This window comes from Vicugna pacos, chromosome 1, assembly GCF_048564905.1.
Source record: "Vicugna pacos chromosome 1, VicPac4, whole genome shotgun sequence".
NCBI classification, from domain to species: domain Eukaryota; kingdom Metazoa; phylum Chordata; class Mammalia; order Artiodactyla; family Camelidae; genus Vicugna; species Vicugna pacos.
Window position 1 is genome coordinate 28,492,300 of NC_132987.1, and position 27,945 is coordinate 28,520,244.

At 36.8% G+C, this 27,945-nt stretch overlaps 1 long non-coding RNA gene across 1 annotated transcript in view; it reads left to right on the forward strand.

The window, feature by feature from the left end:
• The window catches only part of LOC116280964 (uncharacterized), a 124,937-nt gene that overhangs the window by 63,757 nt on the left and 33,235 nt on the right, over positions 1-27,945 (forward strand). Inside the window, exon 2 of the long non-coding RNA XR_012071630.1 lies at positions 9,807-9,979. This is a non-coding gene — a long non-coding RNA (uncharacterized lncRNA). The remainder of the gene's footprint in view (positions 1-9,806; positions 9,980-27,945) is intronic.

Genomic DNA, 27,945 nt, shown 5'->3' on the forward strand with positions numbered 1-27,945 from the left:
CTGCACTCCAATGTTCATAGCAGCACTATTTACAATAGCCAAAACATGGAAACAGCCTAAATGTCCATCAACAGGTGACTGGATAAAGAAGAGGTGGTATATTTATACAATGGAATACTACTCAGCCATAAAAACCGACAACATAGTGCCATTTGCAGCAACATGGATGCTCCTGGAGAATGTCATTCTAAGTGCAGAAAGCCAGAAAGAGAAAGAAAAATACCATATGAGATTGCTCATATGTGGAATCTAAAAAACAAAAACAAACGAACAAACAAAAACAAAGCATAAATACAGGACAGAAATAGACTCCTGGACAGAGAATACAGACTTGTGGTTACCAGGGGGGTAGAGAGTGGGAAGGGATAGACTGGGATTTCAAAATTGGAGAATAGATAAACAAGATTACACTGTATAGCACAGGGAAATATACACAAAATGTTATGATAAATCACAGAGAAAAAAATGTGACAATGAGTGTGTCTATGTCCATGAATGACTGAAAAATTGTGCTGAACACTGGAATTTGACACAACATTGTAAAATGATTATAAATCAATAAAAAATGTTAAAAAAAATGTCTGGAGAATCAATCTCCCAGATATTAATAATGATTATATCACTGTGATGAGATTACAATTAATAGTTAATGTTTATTTCTATTCTCTATTTTTCTTCTTTAACAAATTCATACTATATGTATAATAAAGAAAATTTAAATGGAAAAATATGTGAGCAAAGAGGGGAATTCTGTTCATTGCCTATGAGTTAATTCTAAAATATTTTAAAAAGAGAGGTCAAGGAAAATATCAAGAGGCAAGCTGTGTTTATTTTGCAATTGAGAGAAGGGGTAAAGGGAGATAAGAAGGAAATTAGTGGAACACCCACACCTAAGAACTGTTCAAATATTTGGATAAGGACTACAATCTGAGAAGTTATTACATTCATGAATACATACTAAGATTTTAATACTAGGTTAACTTAAAAGATACTTTATTCTTCGAAGCTGAGTTTCTTTTTATAAGTCAAATGGATCTTTTGTATATTACCCTGGCCCAGGAGAGGGCAGACCACCACACATAAAGAAATTTAACTTGACCTTTTAAAGAAATAATGCCTGTGGCATGACCAAGTTCTTACAAAAGGAAATGGCAATTCATCCTCAAAATATGCGTTGTTCTTTTCTCTCAGTATTTCCATTCCCGTTTGTAACCGTCTTCAAACACAGCGCTCCTTTCTGAATAAATTATTACTGTAATAACTTTGGTGCCATGATTATTCTTCCTAAAAGGTTTGCATTTATTCTTAGATTAGATCTTTTTTCCTACTTGGTAGTGGATTCCTTTTAAAATGAAAGTTTGCTGCTTCTTAAAAGGGGAACAAGAAAACAAAAAGAAAAATACTATAGAAATGAACTCGTCTTATACTTTTAAGTACACAATAAGATGAACACCAAAGTTGTTTATTTAAAAGAGAGAGAATGATGGTATGAATGTGAATAATCTATAGTCCACTGAAATTAAACTCCTTGTAGAGAAAAGTTTCTCCAAACTATGTAATAATTTCGTATTATTAAATATATACTTTAACATTTGAGACCACTTATTTCTTTTTAAAAATTCAACAGACAAATTTTCACCATGTTAAATTTTTTGAAACTACCAAATGATTATTAAGTGTAGCACAGAAGAGAACTTGAATATGTGATAAAATGGTTAAAAAACTATATCCTATTATATTTTGGGTGCTTCACTAAGATTCACTAAGAATTCATCATAATCTATTGTGTCCTTTTGCCATCTGTTTTAAGCTGTGTCTGAGGCCAGACCCTAAGTACAAAATGTCAGGTTGATATTTAAAATAAGTTCAAGGTTTTAAAAGTTATCCAAAAACTATTTGCCTTTGATTTTCTCTTTCTCTGTTTAATGAGCTGATATTAAAATAACCTGTCATTTTTAAGGTAAGGGCTTAAAACTTACAAACAAATTAACAGAACTAAAGCCTGAAAGTAGTAGGAATCCAAGGAGGAATGGCTTCCAGGACATTTATTTTTCTGGAGTTTTATTTTAGTATCTACTCTTCTGCCAGAGGACACTAAACTAGTAAATGAACAAATTATTCCAAAGACTTCAAGTTGCATTATGATAATTTTCAAAACAAAAAGAAAAAAATTTATAGGAACAAGTTAATATTCTCCTGAACCTCAAAGAGATTAGTCTTGACATAATTAGGTCAACATAAGGCTTTAAGTTAGTAATTACATTGACCAAAACTATTATTTTCCAAAGATTGAATAAAAATGATTCTCACTCATTATATTCTAGAATTGTTCCTTATCTCCATTATTTATGTTGTATTAGACATTTTTTAAAAACCTCATGTCCATATGATTTTGTGCTTGAAAAACAAACATTTCTAATTCTGAGATGGGAATGTTTTAAATAAACAGAATTAACTTTGAACTTCAGATAGGAAAAATAAGCCTCAATTCAGCTATTCTCCACCTTTGGGTGTGGTTCAAAGTCACAAAAATACAGCCAGCTCAAAACCCTTGATTTACAACCTGTTTCATTGGGTTTTGGTGACTGACTTAAAGCATAAAACAAATCCTTTCATTATCTTTTCATGTGGTTTGGTAACTTTAGCAATAAAAAGGGGGACATGTATACTAAGATTCTCTGAAAATGCTCTTTTTAAAGTGGAAAAAAAAGAAAGCTCAATATCTGGTTACCAAGATTTACAGCTGATGAAGTTAGCCAGTGTGAAGTTAGGCTTGTTATGCTTATTCATACATAGGGGAACTAGATGGCCTTCCTGCCTGCCCTGCCTCCATGGAGTTTAAAATATGTCACCTGTTCTAGATTTCTAGTCTTCCTGCATTTATCAGCAACAATTATACCATTTTAAATTTTGAAAACATCTCAAAGTTCCTTTCCCTCATTTTGTAGACAGGAAACTAATGTCCTGGAAGAACACACAATTTCATTCTGTGGCCCGAACTGAGAGCGTTTCATACTGAAAGCAGACACACTAACTCACAGCCATTTGTTTGGTAATAAAGAATTCAAGAACACTCAGGATAAGCACCGTCACAAGGATGAATGATCAGACCACAGGAAGGCAGACATGGTTAAATAGTCCATTAGCCGTCTGGTTACCCGCAGGTCCCACCCATGACCAGCCACATTCCCCGAGCCTGAGGCATGTCTTGTTCCTGGATGAAAGAGGAGCTGTAAGTCTAACCACTGAGCAAATTGTGGAGAAGGGCTATGCTTAGTTACCTGTATTGGAAGTTTTACCCAAGTGTTTTTAAATAGAAGTATAATGAGTTACAAATAGAATTTTAAAATTCCTACTAGCTTCACTAAAAAAAAGAGTAAAAAGTAAAAGTAGAAAGAAAAGGTGAATATACATTTTAATATATATTTTGTTTAACCTATTACACCTAAAATATCATTATTTCAACATGTAATCATTATAAAAATTTTGGTGAAATATTTTATATTATTTTTTCCATATTGTCTTTAAAACCAGTGTGTATTTTGCACTCACAGCTTATCTCAATTCAGACTAGAGGCTAGTGCTTTGAACAGTTTGAACACCAGCTCTCCTTCACTTACCTGCACAGGCTCTAAGTAAAAAGAACTAATTAAAGAATTATGAAATTGAAGAATAGTTAAACATGCTAAATACAAGAAGGCTGATGGTCAGGTTTTAGGCCACTGTGCACAGTAATTACATATGCCTAGGCCCGAAAGCCAGATTGCTTAGGTTCAAGACCTCTTTGTTCTGCGTTCATCAATTGTCCTTGGGCACCTAGTTCACCTTCTTGTGCTTTGGTTTCCTCATCTACACACTCGCAGGAATAGAATGTTACCTACCTTATAGGGTTACTGTGGGATTAAGTAAGTTGCTATGCCTAAAGCACACCGAAGAGTGCTGGAAGATTAAGTATTCTGCAGATGCTGGCAGTTAATATTATTATTACTTGTCTAGAACAGTAATTTTCAAAGTGTGTTCTGTGGACCATCAGCATCAGCGTTACTTGTAAACTTGTTACAAATGCAGAACTACTGCCTGAGACTCTTCATTTCAGGTATTCATATGCACATTAAAGTATGGGAAGGGATGTCCTAGCAGAAGAGAAATTAAAAAATGACAAATATGACTTCTGGTGTTGCGGAAAAATGTGTTACAGCTCAATTGTGACAGCAAACTGGAACCAGGGGAGAGACCAAGCAGCACTAGGAGAGTTGGAGAATGCAAGTTTATTTCGCCAGCAGGCCCAAAGGAGTTAACACTTCAAGCTCTGGACCCTGTCTGTAGGTTTACACAGACCTTTTATAGGCTGCCAGTTTTACACTTTGCAACATCATATGCAAATAAAGTACAACAGAAGTTGACCAACCAGGAACAAGCTTTGTAGAAATAAACCAATCAGGAGTGAGCTCCATGCAAATGAAGTACTACAAATGGTCAATCAGAAGTTAAGGAAGTGGACCAATCAGAAGTGAGAGTAATAACCAATCAGGAGTGAGAGTAATAACCAATCAGGAGTGAGAGTAGTAACCAATCAGGAGTGAAGGAAATAATCAATCAGAAGTGAGCTCAGGGAACCAATAGAATTCTAGGTGTAAGTTAGCCGCTTTAGAGGCAAAAAGTGAGATAGAGCCTTTGGGCCAGGGAACCGGAAGGTGCTAAGAGGAGAGCAGCTGCCCTGCCTAGGGGTCCTGCCGGTCTTTTTATGGGGCTTCCCGCCTCACTGGGAATTGCAGTTAATGCTGCAGATTGCGAAGAGGAAAACTGGTTTCTTAGTCAGGGTTCCAGAGAATCAGAACCAATAGGAGAGAGAGATTGATTTATTAAAAGGTATTGGCTCACGTGGGTGATTGTGGAAGCTGAGAAGTCCCACAGTCTGTCCTCTGCAAGCTGGAGACCCAGGAAAGCCAGTGGTGTAATTTATACGTCTGAAATCCCGAGAGCCAATGGTGTAGATTCCAGTCTAGGTATGAAGGCCTATGAACCAGGAGGACCAGGGGCAGAAGACTGATGTCCCAGATCAAGCAGTTAAGCAGAGACAGAGACAGAGAGAAAGAGAGCATATCAATCCTTCTCCCACTATTTTGTTCTTCTTAGGCCTTCCCACACGCGGAGATCAATCTGCTTTACTCAGTCTACCAATTCAAATGCTAATCTCTCCTTGAAACACCGTCACAGATAACATCCAGAAACAATGTTTAACCAGATATCTGGACATCCTGTGATCTGGTCAAGGTGACACATATATTAACTGTCACACTGGGAAAAACAGATTAAGCAACTGGGGATCTATAAAAATATCAAAATACAGAAAGAAAATTTGGCGTAGAGACAAAGTAAAAACCCAAGGAATTCTGACTTTGACATTCAGCTTCCTTTTTAATGATTCATCACCACCAGAAAGATGGATCATTGTGGTAGAAGAAATCAAAGGTAGAAATAGATGTCACGTGACAGGGTCTTCCTGTGTCTTACAGCCCTTACTGGCTGACAGCTCATGTGCAGAGGAATTAGGTAGAGCCTCTTAACAGCCCAGTGAAGATGTTAAATCAGTTGATTTCCCCTCATTTGATAAATGAAGAGGCTGAGACCTGGAGAAATCATGACTTTCTTACATTACAGAGAATTAAATGCAGATCTAAAATTGGCATGACTAAAGTTTTCCCAATCAAGTCTTCATATCATAGAAGTTTATTACTGGTAGCAGCTGACATTGCTGAGTGCCATTATTGTACCTGGAGACTTGACACATGTTAACTCAATCAATCATAACAACCCTATGAGGCAGGTGTTATTATTACTTATTTCGTAAGTGAAGAAATTGATGAACAGATGGGATAAATTACTTGCCCACATTCCCAAAGCTAAGAAGTCACTGAGTGCAGCTTGAACTCAGGCAGTTTGGCTCCTGAAAGTATTAACCGCTGTGCCATACTGCTTACTTGTTAGTTGGGACAGAAGGTTGGTGGAGTACAGAAAACCTAGCTGTTAAACAAGGAGTTGAACAATAAATTTCCAGACAGTCCCTGACTCTATAAAATACTTTATTCGAGATTTTTAAAAATCCCAATATATTTTTAACACATAGCTGTCTCAGAAAATATCTACTATGTGAAGCAGTATTTGGTAAATTGGCTATTAATGTTAACATTGTGTAGAAAAATGAATATTTAAAAAGTGAATCTTTGTAAAGCGTTATAGATATGATTGAAGAATCTCAAGTCTATCTCAAATTACTAATAATAATGTTTATTTTGTTAAGCCCTCATCCCCAAGGGCTAGGTGTAGTAGGGGTGAGTAATGAGAAAAATTAACTGCCTGCTAGCAGGTTTTCAGGCCATTCTGATATGTTCAGTCCAGTTCAGTGACTTCAAGACCAAGTGCTTTATTAAAATCTAAATCTCCTTCTGTGTACTTAATCAATCATACTAAATTTTATTATTCTCTATGCCAGCAACTGTGCTAGTGGTAAGGGGGAGGTGGTAAGGAAGAAGGGTGTTTAACTTGGGTCTGGCGCATCCTTGTTAGTAGCAGTAGGGTTTACAGCCCTCTTCTGCTCACCACAGCTGACCTTGGATGCCACAGTGTGATCAGTGCTCAAATACTAGTCCTTTTATGAGCCCTACGCATTTGCTGATTTTTGAAGTCCTCCACTGATACTTTTCCTGATGTGCTTGGTACTGCAAGCTTCTTCCTCCCTCTCACTCTCCAGTGGGTGGTTCACCCCACTGACTCTTGATGCTGGGTTATTCTCACTGCTCCTGTGGACAGTCATCTTGTGGTACCTGCAGGATGCCTAAAGCCCCAGTTGCCTTGGGCACTCTCTACCCACAGGATCTCAAAAATCTATGCCACTTCAGCCCATGGGTCTACAGATTGATCCAGCTTTCTGCCTTCTCCCTACCCAACTTTTGTGTAACCTGCAACATCAACACAATTTCTGGTGTAGGGCTAAGTAGCTTTCATATTTAAAAAAAAAAAAAGTCATTCATTCCAGATCTAGTTGTGGAACAGATCCTGCACCATAAGTGTATAGGAAACAGAGAAACGGTGCATGCGTTCCCAGACTCCATGAGTGAAGATAGGAAGGGATAGTTGTGCCCTCTTGAGCTCTATGCACCCCTAATTTTTGCTGTCTCTCTCCTTTTGCTGTCTCTTCTTTTTAGTATAGTTGCCATTCCAGCACTTTTTAAATTTTAGCAAAATTTAATCCTGGAGTCTAAAGCCTTTTGTTTTTAGCCTTGAACTGTTTTCAGAAAAAGCCTACACTAGAACCATGAGCCCCAGCAGATCAGAAAAAGGTCTCAATAATCTTCACTTTCTCCCATTATCATAGCAAATACCCAAATCATAAAGAATTAAAAATCTAAAAATTTAAACATAAATTAAGGGGAAAGGATTTTATTTTTCAATAATAAATACTGAATTAATAGGTACAAATACTGATAAATGAGATTAACACTATGCCAAGAGCCAAATGCTTTATTCAGCTGATTAAGGATTCCAGTAATAAAACTGAAAAATAAAACTGATACTTGCTCGAATCTATCTAATCTAATCTAATAGTTGCTCTAATCTTTTGTTTCACAAGGATTTGGAGAGAAAGGACAGAACTTCTAAAGCCAACCAGCTACTATCATTATCAACTTTAGAGATTATTGTTGTTATTACCTCCATTTTATAGATGAGGAATGTGAGGCTTAGAAGCAGTGTTCTTGCTCAAAGTTCTATGAAAAGCAGGATCTCTTGAATTATGACAACAATTGAAAGAAGCATCCTGATGTTGGTTCATATTAAAAATATCCATGGTATTTATACAATCTCAATTTCAAATTAAAAGATCTTCGTTCTTCAGTACATTTACCAAAATTAGGTGACTGTTGTGTAAGAGCAGCAATAGATCCAGCTACTCATGTATGTCTATGTTGTCAAAGGTCAATACCAAAAAAAGATGAAATCCCAAATAAAAATGGGAAGAAGCCAAGTTGGTTAAATTTCACAGAAGAAAACAAGCAGATTCCCTTGGTGCAAAGATATTTGGCAGACTTCTGACGCATGGCTGCTTCTCCTTTCCATTTCTCTCACTTCATCCTCTGACATTTAGCCTTATAAACACCTGAGCAAGTGTTTGAGCATTAAATTATAAATTGTAAATCCATTCACGAGATCAAAGCAGAGATTATCTTAATATAATAGAATGACATCCAAACTTTTCAAGGTCTGGCTGTACACTCCACACTGAATCTCCCAGAATAAGTGCTGGCCAGCCTAGAAGTAGAGAAGAAGGAGAAGAGTAAGGGTGGGGACGCGTGGGAAAGAGGGAGGGAAAGGGGGAGAGGAGAGAGAAGTCGTTGGCTTTGCCCGACCAAGGGAAAGGCTGTCTTCCAGGCCAACTGTGCTGTAGTCCATCTGACATTAATCTCTCTTGTGAAGGCTGATTCCCTAGTCAGAAAAAAGCCCATACTCTGTCTTTTGTAATTTACTTAAATGGAGAAAACAAGTAGGACAATATCCTGTCCTGTCATTGTCCTGGGTACCCAGTAGATGTAGTTCTGATCACACTAATTAATAGCTTTCTGGTTTGTATGCCTCAGACTCTTGTGAAGTAGGTGCGGTGAGTAACTGATTCCTCTGGTCATGCTAAATCATTACCAGTATCAGGGCTGGAATCAGGACCGTGGTAAACTCTTCCTTCTTTTCAAACTTAGGCTGATCCTGCACAAGTGGTTCCTAATTTGTAATTCAAGGTCCCCTTTAGAAATCCAATGAAAACTAGAAGTACACGTATGCATAGACACCAAAAAACAAAACAACACAAAACCCTACCATTTCAAGGGCTTCGTAGAACTTTAACCTTATCCATGGAATCTCACTTAATAACTTTCCTCCTCAGGAGACCTGCAGTCTGATTTAGTAAAAGATAATAGAAAAAATTATCCATAGAATAATTACAGAATACTGTATCGCTTACACACACATGTTAATACACCACACACACACACATACACACACACAGAAATTCCACTCTACGGAGGAAACTGGAGGTCCCTTTTATTTAGATAAGCATAGTGATGGTTTCGGGGTGTAAGCTCAAAGATAGAGATGAACTGCCCTACCCAGTAAAGGAAGGAAAAATGTGAACTGCTAGAGGAGATATCTTGGAGGAAGAATCTCGAGGCTATTGGACTCTGTGAAGAAAACAGAAAAACAGAATCGCAGTAGCACAAGGGCAGAGAGGAAGGTCTGGAGCAGAGACAGGTCCTTGGCAGGATGAGCTAAGTTAGGCTGAGGCAGCACACACTCACACCTCAGGGCTTTTAGAGCCTTAACACAATGAAGGTCCCCACAAATCACCCCACTGGCCTGAGCAGCTATCCAGTCAATTGCTGTGGTGACTCAGCAAACAAGTCCACTTCCATCTTTTGTCTCTGCCCTCAGAACCTAAGGCTTTCTCATGATTGTTGTACCTGGGGAAGAGAGAGTCCAGGGTCTCATATTTGTGATAAACACATTTCACTTCTTTATAGCTTCTTGACTGAAACCAGTCACGAGATCTCACTAAATGCAAGGGGACTGGGATGTAAATATTTCCAAATGTCCAAAGTGAGAGGAAAACCTGATACTAGAGGGTTCCAAAAGTGTCTACTACATGGTTTGTCTAATAGAGGAAACCTAGTTTGTTAGCTGGGGGTGTCTATTGTTAAGTTTCTCATCAGTCTCCTCTATGGAATTCTCAATAAAATATGTACTCTTCTCATTCTTCACAGGGACTCAAAGGTATACGGAGCTCTGATATCAGTGGGGCACAAAGCAGGTACAGAAAGCCCCATCCTGTAGGTACAGAGTATTGACGATAGAGCACAGTGAGACAGGCAGATTCCAAGGTGGAAAAGAACTGCCTGGCTTCCAACCCAGGCTACATTCTACAATTCTGAGAAAGGTAAGTGACTTGCTCTTCTGCAAAATGAGTTAGCTGGATTTGATCACTCTAGTGTTAAACTGTACAGTTCTGGCAATAGATGCAAAAGCAATTAAAGAAGAGAGAAATCAATTTAAGGATAAAATTATTTTTGGCAGGTAACCTCATTTTTTAGCTTATCTGACCAATCTGTTACTATGTCTGATGATCACTTCTATTAATTAGGTTTTATTAGGTAAGATATATCAAAAAATCTAATTTTGCCCTTACTTAAATTATAACGCTCAGCATAAAAAATAATCTTTGGTCAAATCAAATGGGATAAGATAGTGACTTTGAGTACATTTTGTTATCCAAAAACATATACTAAGATGGGTAGAATTTGGCACAACATATTTCTCTCAACATTTGGTGGATGGATGCATTTAGGATAACTGTATAAAAGGCGATCATACATCAAGGTCTATCTGGGATAGTCTCAACAAAATTATGAATAGCTCCTCATTTTATTCCCAAGTGTTTGACTTTGAACAGTAAGTTATATTGCATCTGGTGTATATGTCATGATTTTCAGCAAATGATTTTTGTGTGCCCACAGCACCAGAACCCTTATTTGCTGCTGTTATAGTCAGACCCCAGATTAACCTAAACCGAACACTGAGGGACACTTACAAGTCATGTAAAATATTAATCTATCTTTTATCTCTCTATTGTTCACTCTAGATAGGTCATTTTCCATGTTGACATCAGCAACTAAAGTAATCCAAGGAGTGACTGTTTTCTCCTGGATCCTTGACGAGAGGAAATCCTCCATGTGAGGTGAACAGTCATTTCTGATTTCTCCAGGGCCAGCAGAAGCCAGTAATAACAAGGGTTATCCTGTTCCGTTTCAACATTAGTCTGAACAAAATGCCCGGTACATAGAGCACTGAGAAACATAAACACAGCCTGTACTTTTTTTTTTTTTTTTGGTCCTCTGTTATGGAGGAGCTTATACTGTCCCTCAGAATAACACTTTTCTAACTCAAAAAGAAAAAAGAAAAAAAGGTTACACTACCCTCATCAAAGCCTAATATGGATCTCCCAATGACATTCTTCTACTTGCTATTTAAAAAGAGTAATTTTAAGTTTGTTTTAGAAGAGTAACCGCCCCTTTTTTTGGTTTAAAAATTCAATTCATTTTATACTTCTCTAATGTTGACTATTTTTTCCCATGGTGCTGATTACCTTGTACTCCTCTAATTCACTCTGCTCCTCAAGGATTGACAATTAGGTGAAGTGAGACCACCAAATGTTAGTGATAACAACTTTAAACTGATGGCAAACTAGTATTGCCAACAGTAAAAATTTGTATCACCTCTGTATTTTGCTCCCCTAAATCTCATGGGTTACCTGCAGAATGCTACAGATATTGACATCTGGTCTCCCTCCCAGACTCTTGGTTGCTTTATTTCATAGCTACATAGGTTACTTATTTTAGCATGAGCCTAATATAATGGTCAAAAAAGGTAGTGATGTTTCAGTTATACCCTTAAGTCAATAAAAATCTAAGGTGGGGGGCAACTATTAGCCACTCAGTAAATTTCACAATAATTCAAAAGCAAAATTGCCCTAGTTGGTTTTTTTTAAAATCATACATTACTGATGATTTTCTGTACAGTATGGAAAAGCTTCATTTACAGACCTTTAAGTTAGAGTTTGATATGCTTCTGTTTAATACTGAATTTGTTCCACGTGGATCATGAAGGTTCTAAGCTAAGTATCACTGAATGCAGGAAAAGGTACAGTGATTCCAGGAGGAAAGCCATGGGCAGTTTTCAGAGGCATGAAAGGACTTGGGCTTCCTCCTTCCCTGACTCCCAAAGTCAATAGATACAAAAGGTAGAAGGGAGCCTGAGACATTTGTAATTAATTGGGAAGTTGGTGGTAGGTGTGTTATTCCAGACAGCACATTATTTTATCTATAAATATTTGTCTATATCTCTAAAAAAAGAGAATTCTTTTAAACTTAACCGCAATTTCATAATTATACCTTAAAAATGACAATACTTTGTAAAGTCTATCAAACTTCCTAATAGACTCATTAAAATTTTTAATTTTTAGGTTAATTTTTTGAAATCCAAGTAAGGCTCTTACAGTGCAATTAAGCAGTGTCGTATAAATTAAATCTCTCTCTCTCTCCTTGTGAATTATTTGTTAATAAAAAGGAAGTTATTCACGTTCTGTAGAGGATCTTACACTCCAAATTTTGTTAATTGCATTCTGTGGTGTTGTTTAACATGCTCATCAACTCAATATTTAACATTCATCAACTCTTTGGTTAAAATTAGGTACAATTTACATAGAAAAGGTGGCTAAATGCTTGCTTAGCCCTTTTATTTATCTGCTTATGATCATGTTTTAGGAACTGAAATTGACCCCCAAATTCCTTATTCTCAGTCCAGGGTTCTTACTAACACACCTGCAGGCATCCATTAGCTTGTACTTACCTCTTATTCATTGTTTGGACTTCATACATAGAGTGACTCTGGGCAGTATCTTAAAGAATATAATTTAAGGGAGAGAATAGAATTGTATGCTGAGCCATCATAAAATAGTTCTTCACACTGGGACATAATGAGTTAACAGTGAAAAACTCCCAATGACCCTGTCAATGATTTCTCCTCGTCTTACAATAAGGTACTGAGCTACACCCAGTAGCAGTCTGAGTAACACTCCTGAAAAGAGTGTGTTGCTCACAGTAATATTAGCTGTTTAACTTTGGTGCATTTTTTTCTAGACATTATTTCATAAAATATGAACTCCTCAGTTAATGAGTTTGTGTTTTGTTCTGACAATTTCTTTCTAAAATATGCCTGCAGAAAAATAGGGCTGAGGCTCTCAGGCTCCAGGACTTGGACATAACATAGTTCACATGTGAAAATCTCTGATTAAAGTCTATAAATTCTAGTAGAGGTTGATTTTATGATTTAAAGACAGATCTTATTTATGTCCTAGCTACACAAGTGGGAATAAACCAATACTTGTCTTTGCTGTTAACTGCTTATTTGTTTTGCTAACTTGTTTGTTTTAAATTTTGTCAGTATATTAACCCTGTAGAAGTTTGAAAAAAAAAGAGCTTGGAATTTATACAATTAATATTGTCTATGGATAACCACAGGGATATTGAAACTTTTGAAATATATGTTGGAAAGCTCTCACTTGTCCTCAGCCATGTTAATCAACAAAACTGAACTAATACTATACTAGTCCTTTTCAGTTGCTGTTTCCTTGACAAAATTACAGGATCCTGTGTTGAACGACCTGAATTCTGGCCCTGGTGTTTACTAACTCTGGACTATGAGAAGGTTACTTTTACTCATGATATTGTTGGGAGACAGTTGTCCTGAGTTTCTGTGTGTCTTGTGAGTAGAGGCACTAGTGGTCTTTGTTGGGCCTTGAAAAGATGACCTTTCCAAGTACATTTGCAAACAGCCTTGGAAGTTAGTCTTTTTTTTTTTTTCTTTCGGTGGGGTTGGGTAATTAGGTTTATTTATTCTTAAAGGAGGTACTAGCGATTGAACCCAGGACCTCATGCATGTTAAAGCATGTGCTCTACCACTTGAGCTATACCCTCCCCGAGCCTTGGAAGTTAGGAGAGTCTTCCCCTAGAGCAGAGGGTAAGTTTGTGTATTCTCCAGTATAACGTTATCCTCTGGGCAAAAGTTAGGCAGGCTGCTGTGCAACCCATTCTAATTTTTTTTTTTATTGAAGTGTAGTCAGTTCATAATGTGTCAATTTCTGGTGTGCAGCATGTTTCAGTCGTACATATACATACATATATTCCTTTTCACATTCTTTTTCATTATAGGATATTAAATATAGTTCCCTATGCTATACAGTATAAGCATGTTGTTTATCTATTTTATATGTAGCAATTAGTATCTGCAAATCTTAAACTCCCAATTTATCCCTTCCCACTCTCTTTCCCCCACCCTGCCCCCGCCGGTAACCGTAATTTTGTTTTCTATGTCTGTGTGTCTTTTGTTTGGTAAATAAGTTCATTTGTGTCTTTTTTAAAAAAATTCCACATATAGGGGATACCATATGGTATTTTCTTTTTCTGGCTTACTTCACTTAGAATGATGATCTCCAGGTCCATCTAGGCTCTGCAACCCATTATAAAATAGTAGGATTCCCTAAGCTTGGGGCTTCTCAGCTATGACAAAACGCGTTGCCTCGTGTGCACGGCACATCCCCCTCCTTGGCACCGTGAAGGCTCAGCCATGTACATCTCAGTATTGTCTAAAGTAGCTGCATGATGTAAACGTACGCTTATGCTTCTTGCTGTGTGGTGAGAATTGTTTTCTTTCTGACCCTGGAGTCTTAGAATTTCTGCCAGTTTCCATGATACAGTAGCAGGTTGACTTGCTAGCTTGCAAACAGAGTAAAATCTTGACAGTTCTTAACAGATCATATAATTTGTTTATCTTTAGAATTAAGTGGTTGGCCTGTGAATTGGTTTAAATTTATTTTTTAGTTCTGATTCAATGCAGAAAAGAGTCTTGTTTCATGTTCTCAAGGGCTTACAATCTTTCTGAGGCTGAAATGTGTAAAGAAGTGTTGCAGACTCTGTACCTTCAGCCCAGGTGGCCATGTCTATGACCTGGTTGGAGAGCTGAATGGGCTGGAAGGTGAGAGTAAAGGGCAACTCCCTGAAGTCATGTGTTTGTCCTGTTGTCTGTCAGAAATGAAGAGAATGGAGGTTGTTATCTGCTGTGACTGAGAAGACTAGAAAAACAAAGATAACCCCCATGGTCTGGAATCTGATCTCAGGGGGCAGAGGGGATACAAGAATTATTTTCACGAAAAACCCTTGAAATATGGGAACACAAGCAGAGCTGTTGACGTCTCCAGTAACACAGCATAAAACGGGTTGGGAGAGATGAGAAGCCTTCTCACTTCTGCACAGCCTTCTCCTCAGCACCACCTAGGCTCAGCCCGGTACATCATGGTGTTGTCTAGAGTAGCTGCATCAGAGCAGCAGCAGAGGCAGTTCTGCTACAGGAGAGCAACATTCACGATGGACACAGCAGTCCTGGTGTCAGCCTGGTGGGGGACAGTGGATGTCACTGTAGAACCAGCTTCCAAGTACATGTGAAGCAACCCTGGGTATTACTAGCAATGTTTGACAGGCAAGGCCCAGGGTACTAAGTTACTGCTTGAGCAGGTTGGGACAAAACCTAAAACAAATTTGGTCATTATAATTCCTTTGCACCCATTATCAGCCATTTGTACCCATGACTAGTGAGGCATGAGGAAACTCAGATTACACAGTAAATACAATGAAATACAATACGATGTAACAAAGCTCAATGTTACGGAAACACAGAACAGAAAATGTTTGGGCTAGGCCTTGAGGGACAAACACGCTTTTGCTAAGTAGCCAATAAAGTAACCAGAATCCTTCATGGAGAAAAGAATTGCAAAGTCATAAACACTGGATTACAAATTTCAAATTGAATTTTTAAATTTTGGTTTTCAAGAACCAAATTATCAACATTTTCAAGGTTTAATTATAAATACCCAACCAACAGCAAACAGAAAATGTTCAGAAGATACATTTTACACATACAAATCCAAATTTCTCACCTCAAAAAATTATCTACAGTGATAGTGCTCCATGCTTTGCAAACTCAAATTCTGTTGCTAAAATAATTTTTCAATTACATTCTCGGGTAGTATTTGTCCCTAATTTACATATGTGTGTATGTGTATACATTCATTCTGTTCCAGTTTACCAATAAATACAGTCTTCAGTTTTTTTCCCCAAAATGCCACATATCACCTTAATACTTTTTTAGTGTTTAGCCAGTAATTGATTTAAATAAAATGCAATATATACATAATTCTTTAAGGATATAATTCCTTACCTATAAACTATTCACCTCCATGTTCAACTTCTAATCATCAGCCAAGGCCAGTTAGGACAGTTTGAAGGAATGAATAATTGAAGACCCCTATGCTTATGCAGATGTTTGAAAGCAATAGGAGAAATATCTCTAAACGGCTTGTGCATTGTTTTTGATAGGGAATATGGTGTGGATAAAAAATGCTTTGGCTGGTCTTTGTGGCTTGATGTCTTAAATTTTTTGTCTCATAGTGATTTAAAACATCAAAGTACAATATATCCTAGAGAAGTGAGGCAATACTAAGTTTGGAAAGTTCTAACAGTTTTCTTTTGATTTCCCATATATTCTTTGATTTTTTATTTGGAGGTTTGCAGTTTCATGTGTTTACTATAGGTGTCACAACATTGTCTGGTAAGTAATCTAATAAATTATACTTTAAATTATATTATTTAAAATACTTTTGATATATTAAATCACCCTTTTTAATCGAAATGAATAATTTTATTTCCTAAAAAGTGATGTGACTTTAAAACTAGCTAGTACAAAATATCCAGCAGCACAAGATTTGTCTTTTTAGTGAGACTAGTGATCTGTTATACCCAGCATTCCATCTTTGACATTGACATCATAGTTGTTTTGCAACCAACTACTCTGTTGCTCTCCATGACACCATAATTCAAGGTAAGATACATGTGGAATGTGTCAACAATATCACCCATTCCACATGCTCTTCTTACCATGTGGCTTTGACACTCCTCCCTTTAATAGGTAAGGTCTGTGTTTATTTGTCTTGAGTCTGGTCAAGCTCCTGAAAACAGGGAATGCAGTTACTTTGCTGTGAGGAGACCGAGGCAGCCACACTGAGAGGTCCAGCTGAAGTTTCACTGACAGCTAACATCCATACACCAAACATGTGATAAATGAGCTTCCAGACAATGGTAATCTACCACTCTCAAAACATATCTATCCTTCCTTACTGAGAACTCAGACATGGAACAAAGTCAAGTCATTCCCACTGAACCCTTTTAAAATTCCTGACCTACAGAAACCATGAGCATAATAAAATTTTTATTTTAAGCCACTAACTTCAAAATTGTTTATTATGCAGCCATAGTAACTGGAACAATATATTGCCCCAACATCCTAATTTCCCTTTAATAACTCATGACCAATCAATCTGCTTTATTATGCATTAACACTTTTTCAGTGTTTGAATTTTTGACTTGTATGACATGTACTAAAAGATACTTCCGTTAATTTGACCTAAATTCTTTTTCATGGCCGTAGCCAAATTTTGCAATAATCCTAAGTAAGAACATCCAGAGCAGAGACAACCACAAGGACAAAACCCCGAAAGTTTGGGGAGTTAGAAGAACTAAAAACAGATATGGCTAGAGTGTAAGGAGAGAAGAAAAAAATGATTAAGTTGTGTCAGAGACATCTCTTATCTTTTGGAGCTAAACAGGCCATGAAGAGGAGTCTGGATTTTATTCTGAGAACTCTAGGATGTTTTATGCAAGATAGTCCTGTGCTTTGGTTCGCATTGATTAAGGTCATTGGATCATGGAGCGTGGTTTGTAGCCTTCAGCAGAAGCAACACAGCAAATCAGAGAGCTGAGGCAGGAGGGCAGGCAGAGACAAGGGGCCTGAGTAAGGGTAGAAGCAGATCTGGAGCAAAGGACAAATATTTGGGGTAGATTTGGGAGACAGAAATGACAGGAATGTGACATATTTCATGACTGGGTTTGAGACAAGGAAATGAATTAAGGATTACACCTAGCTATGTGGCTGCAGTAACTGATGGATTGGGAAGAAAGAAATTAAACTGAGAAAAGGATACAGCAATGGAAGAGGTTTGAGGTAGGCGTAAAGAGTTAAGTTTAAGAAATTTTTGTCAGTTCTGCTTTTAAGTCCTAATGAAAATAACCAGGCAAACAGACAAGCATCGTGGTACAAGCTAGTGGGTTGATATGGTCAAATTCCAGTGAATGCAGAAAGAAGGAAATATACTTTTGTTTTCTTTTCATATTCTTTTTCACCATAAGTTACTACAAGATACTGAACACAGTTCCCTGTGCTGTGTGTGTATACAGTGTGAACAAATATACATATACATTTACAAACAAATATATATATATATATATACATACACATACATATACACACACACACACACACACACATACACACGTACATACACCCACACACATACATACATACACTTTCTGTGTAATAATCATTTTAGGACCAGCTGCACTTTTCCAGATAGGCTATATTTATTGTTCTAGTTTCTCTAACATATATGGGCTTCATGAGTAGACTAAATTAAAGTACTATTATTCCAATATTTTTATCTGTTTTATGCCTCAGTTTTCATTGACTGGACCTCCTTTCTCTACCACACAGTGGTAGCATGAATAATAAAATGTATATAATGTGCCATAATCTTAGAACAATATAAATATGATTGCTTATATTATTTATATTTGTATTACATAAAGGCTGATTACCTACCAAGAGCCTATGGCTGATTCAGAACACTCTTGGGAGGGAATGTTGAAGTTTCTAAGGTCAGAAACCCTGGCAGGTAATAAAACTGTAGACAGTGAGGAAGTATTTTTTGATATCAGAAAATAGAATATGGGTAACTAATGAACAGGAGCTTCCCTCTAAAGAATCTTATTCTTGGCATCCTTTTGTTGGAAAAAATTAGATACTCAGGATGTGTCCTTAAGTAATTACTCTTCAGTGAAGAAAAAAATTATGTGTGTAAGTAGTTCTCATTGATGTTTAAAAAATAAACAAAGCAAAACCAACAAAAACTAGTGATACTGGTGTGATCTGAGTATTCCTTTCTCTTTCTATGAACACTGTTGCCACACTTTGTCAAAAAGAAAGATGTTTAAGGATACTTTCTCCTTAAATGGTTCAATTATCATGTAAGAGAATTTACTCTTAACAATAGATAATGAAACAGTGCCCCAGATAGATTGTTTCATGTTATATAGTGAATTAGAACTGGTCCGGTTGGCTTACACATCCAAACAAGTGGTTATAGTGTTAATTGTTCTTTATTTCCTTTTTTTTTTTTTTCAATTGAAGTATAGTTAGTTTACAATGTTGTGTCAACTTCTGGTGTACAGCATAATGTTTCAGTCATACATATACATACAGATATTTCTTTTCCTATTCTTTTTCAGTATAGGTTCCTACAAGATATTGAATATACCTGTGCTATACAGTATAAACTTGTTGTTTATCTATTTTACATATAGTAGTTAGTATCTGCAAATCTCAAACTCCCTATTTATCCCTTCCCACCCCTTTCCCCCTGGTAACCGTAAGTTTGTTTTCTATGTCTGTGAGTCTGTTTCTGCTTTGAAAATAAGTTCATTTATGTCTTTCATTTTTAGATTCCACATATAAGTGATATCATATGGTATTTTTCTTTCTCTTTCTGGCTTACTTCACTTAGAATGACAGTCTCCTCAAAAAACTAAAAATAGACTTACCATATGATCCAGCAATCCCACTCCTGGGCATATATCTGGAGGGAACTCTAATTCAAAAAGATACATGCACCACAATGTTCACAGCAGCACTATTTACAATAGCCTCAACATGGAAACAACCTAGTGTTGATTGCTGTTAGACAAACTAGTTGTTGCAATTTTGACTCTATGTATTGTGTGCGTGTGTGTGTTTGTGCTCATACACATGTGTTTGCTGGCAAACGCACAGACATACAAAATTGAAGTGTTTTTTATAAATCAAATACAACACGACCACATAACTTGGGGAGTTAAAAGCATTTTTCTCTAGCCCTGTCCCTCTCACCACTTTGCATTATGAGTTTCCAACTCTAGACTATAAATTGTTGTAGACGGAAACTGTATCTACCTTCGCATTTAGTTTAGTTTGGTACATAGAACATTCTAGGAAGTAAACATATGTCAAATTGAATGTAATTGCTTCTTCCAACTGCTGCCTCTTTCTTTTCTGTTCCTTCACACATCTTGCGAAAGCAGTCTTCTCTCATTCATTATTTAGCCCTGTTTTAGACAATAACCTTCTCATTCTATTGAAACTGTTTACATCTAACAAAAATGAACAGTAATCATTTGTTTGCCTAATTCAATAGCTCCTTATTAGTCCTCATCCTGTTTGACCTCCTTGCAATATTTAGCAGAGTTTCTCCACACATTATGTTTGAATTTCCTTTGCCTTTTGTCAGTCTACTTCACCTTTTCCTCTTCCTTTCTCCAAAATCCTTTTCTCTTTGTGTTTACCGTGAGATTTGGTAGTAAGGAAGGTCTGTTCTCTTTTCACTCTACCTGCTCTTTCTGAACATTTTCATTCCCTCGCAAGGCTTCAGCTCCCAAATCTGTTTTGAAGATGTCTGAATCAATGTGCAAGTCTCAACATTATTTTCTGAATATTTTCTTTGCATATCGAGCGTCTCCATTCAGACATAGTATAATACAACTTTAGCTTAAAAACAAACAGTAACAACAACAAAAATGGACTCTGGGTAGCTTAGGCAAAAACAAAGGAAGGAAGGGAGGCTTACTGCAGTGATTACTAGAGAATTTCAGGAGCCTCAAGGGTGGAATGTATGGCTGCCACAGGAGACCAAAGTCCCAAGGGGAAACCAGGAATGTCCTTCCTCCATTTGTCACCTGCACCTCTCTCTGAGTATTTATGCTTTCTTTCACCCTGGTAACTAACTTCTTGTACTTTTTAGCCCACATGTTGGAATGTGACAACTGATGTTCACCAAGTTTATATATCCTCAGTTTCAGACATCCAGAGAGGAACCAATTTTGCTTTCTCTGTTTCAATTTAATAATTGGAGGCAAGGACTCTTAGTGGCCCATTCTAGGAAGATATTACCCACCCTAGCCAGTCCATTCTAGCCACAGGAAATTTCCATTGTACAAACAATGGCTGCTTCAAAACCACATGAATGGAGAAGAGAATGTCTCAAGGACAGGCGATGAGTGAAGAGATGAGACATGCTTGGCTAGAATAAATAAGAGGTTTCCATCACAGTGTCCAATTGGCACATTAAACTCTTGTGCCAAACTCATTACTATCCACCAACCCAGCCTGAAAGAGAGAAATCTCCAGATCCCTTCAGTAAGTAGATATAATCCTGCCCAGGTGTTCAAAGTGGAAATTGCTGGGTTATCTTTGACTTCATCCTCCACCTATATTCAAGCATTTTCTAGTCTATCAGTTGTAACATTAAACTGTCCATGGCCTCATGTTTGCCCAACCCCAGTACCACTGTCCTCTCACAGCCTCTCATCGCCTGCCTCCTCGCTGGTCTCTGTGACCCTGTCATTTGCTTCTCCGATCTTGTCCATACTAGACTAGCAAACTATGTCGTGTCACTTCTTTATTTAAAAACCATCACAACCTGTAGAATAAAGCACAAATGGCCCATCTTTTATGTCTGGCCCCTCTTCATTCAGAGAAGCCCACCACTATCCATAGATATTCATAATCTCATAAACTATATTATTTACTCAATCTCTTGCACTTTTGTATATGTCAATTTCTAACCCTGAAATTGCGTTGTCTTCTTGTTTATTTGGCAAAATCTTTCTTATCCTTCTGGATTTACCTCAAGACCCAGTTCAAATATCATCCTCTCTGAAAAACCTGTCTTGACATTTTACATCACCAAGGAAATAATCTTACTTACCTGGTCTTAACTCAGTAAAATACTTTTAGCATCTCTTAGTTTTTCTACAGTTTATTTGCTTTATATATTAGCATTTGGACAGCCCAATGCATTTTATACTTTCCCCTCTCCTAGAACTTCACACAGGGTCTGGTGTGGGGAAATAATTACACGAATATTCACAAATTTTAAAATATGAATATTTTCATTATCAAACATGGATTTTAAATGGGCTCTTTTGGGTATGTAAATTTTTAAATTATGAGGAATCTGTTTCCAGTAGGGTGCATTATACGGAATTATTCAACTTAAAAATCGTAACTGAGTTCTTTCTATGTGATCTATGGCACTGCTGAAATAGCGCCCCCACCAAGCAGTTTCCTCTGTAGGGCTGAGAATGACATATAAACAAATAACAGTATTACAAGCCAGATTATAAATGCTAGAAGTACAAGAAAGCGCCTATGGTAAAAAAGAGAAAGGAAAGATTAATTTTGGTTGGAAACTGGCTTTACAAATAAAACCACATAAAGCAGAGGGGCACATACTCTCAAATGGTACCCAGAATGGTCAACTAAATGAACACTGTGGTGTTTTTTTTATTATTATTGTGCATGAATGTGGTACATGGTGTACAAATTCCATTCTCTAAGTACTAAATTATTTTTGTTAATTTACAACCACAGTCATGATTTATAATGCCTATAAAACCCACCCTAAAACAAATATTCTCAAACACACAAACACTTACACATGCACGATTGCCAACGGTGGTAATTTCACTGGCAGAGCTTTCAGCTCTACATTTGAGTTAAAGGCGAAGATTAACATGTGTTAAAGTGAGGGTTTGCTAAGGCTTAACTATGGGTGTTAGATTTCCTATATAAAGCAGTTAGTCAAACACTAAGCCAAGACAAAAGTGTTTGTTCTTCACTTTGGCTTCCAACCCCAGGCATCATGTATTTAGGAGCAAGCTTAAAGGCAAGCCTTTGGAGAATACAGCGTAACGTTGGCAAGCAAGTCATTCCCAATTAAGCAAACCAAATCTTGAGACCAAAACTATAATAAGTGGTCAGAGAAATTAAGAGAAGCTCAATGTATGATGACGCCTTATTTTTCTCATTTCATTGCTGTCTTCCCTGTCTCTCACTAAGAATTAGCATTAGATGCTTTGTGGGATCAGATCAGAAGTGCACAGAGGATTTAGGCCTTCTGTAAGAGCATTTGCCTTACAGCCTCCTTGGGCTTGGTAGCAGCTGTCCGAATAAGCAATCCTTGTGATTTTAGGAAAGATTAAGGAAGGTCTAGTGGTGACCTCAGCTACCAGAGGCCTTAATGCACATATCAATTCATGTAATAAACATTACTTCAGGGAACAGAGAGAATAACATCTTCACATTTACTAGAGGCAGTTTAGCTGGCTAGACATGGAAATTGTTTCATTTTCCTTTAAGAAGAACAAAAAATACATCTTTTCAGGCTGTCACAATTGGCTGCCGAAATAAATAAATCCATGAGATTGACTTTTCCATCAAACGTTTGATAAATGACACTTCAATTTCTTATTCAAATTCCTCATTGTTGGGCTCTACTATTTTCATTTGTATTATTTTGAAAATGTGTTTTTAGTTCATACATATTGAATGAGTGACTAATAATATACAGATATATTCCTAAGTGCTTTTGTTCTTGATTATTTATGACATCTATTTTTTATACATCTGGCAAAGTAAGGAGCTCTGGGGAGCAAAATGACCTTTTTGTCCATGATCGGGGAAACAATGGAAATGTGTTTTATTTGAGTAATCTCTCTGTTGACCAGGATTCTATCAAAGATCATCCCAGACGAATAACTGTTATTTGGCCAGACACACCAGGACAGATAGCGGTCAATGTGTTTTGATTAGTCAGTGCCCAGATGAATAGTTACAGTTAATAGTTACAATTACAGTCATGGGTATACATATATGAAATTTACTTGCCTCACATTATACTGTGCCTTTTCATTTTTTTAGGTAAACTCACTTTCAAGGCCAACAAAAGAACACTCGGAAGTGATCCTCATGTTACTTTGGTCACTAATAGCTTTCACTTTTTGTGCCTGCTTCTCTACCCCTGCCCCCACGGCATTACCCACCCTGTCATTCTGATATATGCTCTTTCCTCTTTCAGTTCTCAGAAGCAGACTTCATATGACATTTATTTCACTTAATCTGGCCAAAAAAAAAAAAGAAAGAAAGAAAACCTCAGTGTATTTTTTCACATTTCACATTTTAAAAAATTATGTATTTGCCACCCTCAACAAAGATTTGGATGCCAGGAAGCTGTAGGCAATGTGGTGTGTTTGGTTAGTTATTCAATCCGTGTACATTGAGGCTCTACTCTGAGCTTGGAACAACCAGAAATATGCTGACAAGTTGAAAGAGACAGACTGGGGCCTATCAGCTGGGTTATGGTAGAATCTTGAGTTATCGAGTTAACTCACTCTACTAGGAGCTCTGATTGGCCTATTTGGGGAAACCAGGAAATGTTGGCTGTAATCCTGCCTTCATAATCTTCACGTTTAAGACTTTTGTTTCCCTTCACCTTTATACCTCTTCGATGGTAAGTCTGATGGCAGCCTATTATGTCATTTCTCAATGCAGTAGTTTATCTGATGTCAACTCTCACTTAGTATGTAAGTAATTCTGCAGTTCATTAATGAAATGCACCCAGAATATGAATTCTCGCAGTAAAATCATCAATGTCATCTCTGCTTTACAGATGAAATCACTCACAGCCCAGAGACTTGATAACCTTCCCAAGGTCTCATACCTGTTAGCAGCAGACCTGACATTCTTATCCTAATTCTATCAGAGACTTGACTGCAATGAGTCAGAATTAATATTCAAGGGCCATATTTTGGTCTATTTGGTTCATATTAATTAAGCTATTATTAATTAATTGATTAAACTAATATTGATAAGTTTACCCTTTCGTAGTTAACATACATTTCATTAATTTGTATAAAGTTGTCCAGTTCCTAGGATTGCATGGCCGCTATGCTCTAACAGTCAAGGGAATGAGATTTACTTACTGTTGTACTCCATGCTCATAATACTTGTTGTCTAGATATAAGCAAATATGTACACTTCTATGTAACGGGGCTCAGAGAAGACAAGATGGAATGAAACTTGGTAATTAAAAATTATATATCTATTTCCAAAAATATTGATCTTAATAATCTGTACTTTAAACCATAAGAAGCAAAATGACTGATGTCAAATATTTAATTTTCCTCCAGAATTAGAATTTTAAAAGTCAGTGGCTGTTTTCAGAATGAATGCTGGTTTCTGTTGCTTACCAGACTACGCAAATGTATTCATTATACTACCTACTTTTGCTTTATTAATGACTTAACTATCCTTTGGCCAGAAAATGCAATGCTTTGTGTTAGAATAACAAACAGAAGAGGAACTGGTTTCAACCACTGTTTATGATTGCTTAAAACATTATAATTAACCATACTACATTTGTTCTCATATATAAAAGTAATAGAAGGGACAGCTAGTGACACCTCAGAGGAACAAATAATTCAAAACTGCATGCAAGTGTAAGTAGTCTGACTACAAAGGAAATAGCATCTAGTGCTTGCTTGAGAATATTTAGCTTCTGGATTGTAGGGGAGCACCAAAGGTAAGAGGGACCACAAGCAAATAATATTGTAGGATTCTATTGTTTTTCTTTTAATAGACTTCCCATATACCCTCTGCCCCACACATGCATAGCCTCCCCCATTACGAACATCTCCCACCAGAGTGGTACATTTGTTAACAGTTAATGAACTTATACTGATGTACCATTATCACTCAAAATCCATAGTTTACGTTAGGGTCCGCTCCTTGTGTTGTACATTCTATGGGTTCAGACAAATGTGTAATGACAGGTATCTACTGTTACAGTAATATACAGAGTATTTTCACTGCCCTACGAATCTTCTGTGCTCCACCTCTCCATCTCTCCTCACCCCAACTCCTGGCAACCACCGGTCAATTTACTGTCGCCGTAGTTTTGCCTTTCCAAAATGTTGTACAGCTGGAATCATGTAGTATATAACTCTTCATATTGGTTTATTTCACTTACTAATACGCATTTAAGTCTACTTCATGTCTTTTCATGTCTTGATGATACCTTTCTGTTTAGCTCTGAATATATTCCATTGTCTGGATGTACCATGGTTTATTTATCCATTCACCTGCTGAAGGATACCTTAGATGCTTTCAAGTTTTGGCAATTACCAATAAAGCTTCGATAAACATTCCTGTGCAGGTTTTTATGTGGACATAAGTTTTCAACTCCTTTGGATAAATACTAAAGGAGCATGATTGATGGATGGGACTCTTGTTTTTAACCAATGGGATATAGATGGTCAGTGGGAAAAACTCATAGTTTACAGAGGTTTCATTCTTCACTGTTTCTATAAAATTTTAGGGAAAAAGTGTTGTGTCTCAATTCTCAAGCAATCTGCCTGAAAGTCATAAGTAATATTTGTAGCTGAGCCTACCTGCCAGGGGTTTACCATCTGTCATTTTTCTATAGAGTCCTGCCTGTATCTCACAAGTCAGGGCTTCTGATATGATGCTTCCTGTGACTCTGCTTACTGAGGACTGCATTCTGTGCTTCTTCCTTTTCCCATGTCATCTATGTGTGTTACAATGAGACCAAAATATGTGCTCTTCTAATTACTAGATCAGTAAACACTATTATTCTCCAACACTATTATCACTATTTTAAACCACTAAAGAAATTATTTTAATTTGTATTTTAAAGATAGAACAATAAAATTGTTCTATTACCAAAAAATTAATTTCTATATCCTTTTCATTTATAATAAATAATGAATAAGATAGTCAAATGTTTGCAAACATGTAACTTGTGTATTGACAAAATGCAGCTTTAAGTTTTTATGAGATTCAGCATATCTGATCAAATGATTAATGAGAAATAAATTATTTTATAACTTCTCTAGGATTTCAGAGATGATTATATTTAACCTCTTTTTTCTTTTAATTCAAGAAGTAATTTAGATCTGAACTGGTGTATATAAAATAAAAAGTGATAAAAAAAAGAAAGTTGTTACGTAGTGAAGACCTTTTCACAAAGATCACTTTTGTGAACTCTTACTGTTTAAGATTTATGGTAATACACGTCTATGGTAATCCATAGAATTCTACAGGTTGATATGCTGATGAGTTAAGCTCCTAATGTATATTAAAGATGTAAGGTTCTGAGACTTCAGTATTTCAAAGTGAATTCATGAAGATGGCTCAACAGAATTTCAGACCAGCAAGAGTTTTCCTTTATTAATTCATTAATCCATTATTTCAATATATTTTGTTGTGTTAAGCACAGGGATTGCAAAATCCTGCCCACGTTAAGATATGTCAGTTTGGACTCTCACCTAGACTATTGCAACAAACCTCTAACTGGACTCCTTGTTTCTGTGCCTTCTCACTTGGCTCTATTTTTCACATTGAAGCCAAACTGTTTTTTCTAAAATCTGGTTTTTACAATTCTACTCAAACCCTTAACTAGAAAATGGCATCCTGTTGAATTTAAGATACAATGTAAAACCCTTAATCTGGCCTTCTAGGTTCTTTATGGTCTGACCCTGCATCCTCCAGCCTCACTACCATGTGGTCTCCCTCTGCGCACTAAGCCACAGCTTCTGGTTGTGGGCACCGGCTCTTTCACTCTTTGAGCCTTTGTTTTTGCCTGACATGCTCACCTTCACATTCTCAGCCGCCAACTCCTACTTATCATCAACTCTCAGCTGACAGACACTTCATCAAAGCATCATTCCCTTAATTAGATCATGTCTTTCATATTTACGATAGTGCCTACAGGATTTAGCATAATGCCTGGCATAAAACATGGACTCAAAAATTAATTATTAATGCTTGATTAGAGCGTGTGAATGCTCTAATGGTACCTAGACCAATGCAAGCTTCCCCTTTAAAAAAAATTAAAAGTAATTTACCGATCTTTAGTCTGCATGTCCAATTTCTAAGTTGACATGCATGAAGATGACTGAAAGAGGGGACTTTTGGAAAGACTAATATAAAGATCTTACAGCCTAGAGAAGGTGAATGTAAAAGCAAAAGAGGAAAAAAAATTTTTTAAATTATTAGAAAAATAAGTTAAAATGAGGGAAAGTGGAGTATCAGTTTTATTTTAACAGCTATTCTTGTAAATCTCTGCATTTTCAGTGTTATTTTTTAATACCCTGGATTTTTCTGGCAAGTAGACTGTCTTTCCTTCCAAAACATCACACAGGAAATGCCTTTCATTGTATACTCCAGGGTTTCCAGGTCCAAGGCTTTCATTAGTCTCAGCAGTTAGATACCCAAATTTAACCTCTAGGTTCT